Source organism: Sinocyclocheilus anshuiensis, unplaced genomic scaffold (genome assembly GCF_001515605.1).
Source record: "Sinocyclocheilus anshuiensis isolate Anshui unplaced genomic scaffold, SAMN03320099.WGS_v1.1 scaffold975, whole genome shotgun sequence".
NCBI lineage: Eukaryota > Metazoa > Chordata > Actinopteri > Cypriniformes > Cyprinidae > Sinocyclocheilus > Sinocyclocheilus anshuiensis.
In genome coordinates, this window is record NW_015547693.1 from 73247 (window position 1) to 74816 (window position 1570).

Here is a 1570-nt window from a genome sequence, read left to right on the forward strand (position 1 = left end):
AGGCAGGGTTGGGAAAACGTACCATTACAGTTTCGTCGAACATGAACCATTCTGAAGTAAGTACAATTTTTAGTAGTATTGCAAAACATTTGTACAACTTTGTGACCATGTCGATGTAAGGTCACCCAACCCCAACAAGTTGTTAAACAGTCAAGTAAAGCTCAGTGCCAGCTTTCTTAATTGCTTATGTACTTTGAACAATCCTATGCGTATGGAAAGTCATGCATATACTCATAATCTGGGGAATAGTGAAAAGAAAAGTAAAATGCAGCATTTCCATAGATGAGCTGTTCCATTGATATGCAGTTACTAACCTCTTTTTGTGTTCACCACAAGCTATATTTGCTAGCAGTAGTATTAATAGATGTTTTGTGAATATACAGCGCAAACCCTGATTTCCATTGTTTATGAGTGGCCCAGGGTTAAGAATTTGGAGTATGGAAAGACTAATTGTCTGAAACAATCCCAAATCAATATTTCATAATCATATTTAATATGTATTTACATTACCATTACTGTGTGTGCTCTAAATTTTGTGCTCTTGTTTGCAAACCCTTGTTCTGTTTCATGTTTTCTGTAGTTATGAAGTCTTGAAGCTGAATTTCCCAAAATGAGATCACTCGCTGGAGGGTGGCTGCTTTATAAGGCACCAGGTGCACTATATTAAATACCAGAGCAGACACAAGCATGTGAAGAGCTAAAACACAACTGTTTTAGTGCAAACTGTACAAGTCATATTTGAGTGGTCTTACACAGGGTTACAATTGCACATTCTCTTGGCATCCCAAAGCATTCACATGTATACATACCCTGTTAAAAAAGAAGTTATTATTTTATAGTATTGCACAAGGAAGTGATATTACAGTATGGGTTAAACTCGGGCACTGGTCATTACTAATATTTTTTTTTAGCTTCAACAGATAAAAGCCTAATTATATAGTAAAGGCCCGCTATGGTTTGATGTGTTGTAATGTATATTTGAATTGGCAGGTGGTAATGGAAGGAGAAGGCTTACTGTTGTCCCTCCAGACTCAGAGGGCTACACTGGCAGCCTTATCAAAATGGCAACAACCAGTGGAAGAACAGCACTCTACATGGTCCCTCTTCAAGATGAGTTGTGTCTTGATCCACTTCCATTCTCAGCAGAGGAGTTTGTCAAGATGCCAAAGGTGGAGTGTCGGACATGTCAAACAACCATGCCATTACCAGTTTTATACATGCATATCAAGTCCTGTGGTGGCACACAATCAGCTGATGATGATGAGGTATGTTATTTATACCAGTGGTTCCCAAACCTGTCCTGGAGGCCACCCTGCTCTGCACATTTGTTGGCCTCCCTAATCAGACACCCCCAATTTAGTTCTTGCAGTCTCTACTAACAAGCTGATGAGTTGAATCAGGTATGTTAGATAAGGGAGACATACAAAAGGTGCAGGGCAGGGGGGCCTCCAGGACAGGTTTGGGAACCACAGATTTAAACCAGGGGTCACCAAACTCGGTCCTGGAGGGCTGGTGTCTTGCAGAGTTTAGCTCCAACTTGCCTCAACACACCTGCCTGGGAGTTTCATGT

The 1570-nt window shown here is 40.7% G+C and overlaps 1 long non-coding RNA gene across 1 annotated transcript in view; it reads left to right on the forward strand.

Moving 5' to 3' along the window:
* The first annotated feature begins 833 nt into the window (after positions 1-833).
* LOC107703614 (uncharacterized) overlaps positions 834-1570 on the forward strand; it is a 9171-nt gene continuing 8434 nt past the window's right edge. Inside the window, exons 1-2 of the long non-coding RNA XR_001635849.1 lie at positions 834-864; positions 991-1265. This is a non-coding gene — a long non-coding RNA (uncharacterized LOC107703614). The remainder of the gene's footprint in view (positions 865-990; positions 1266-1570) is intronic.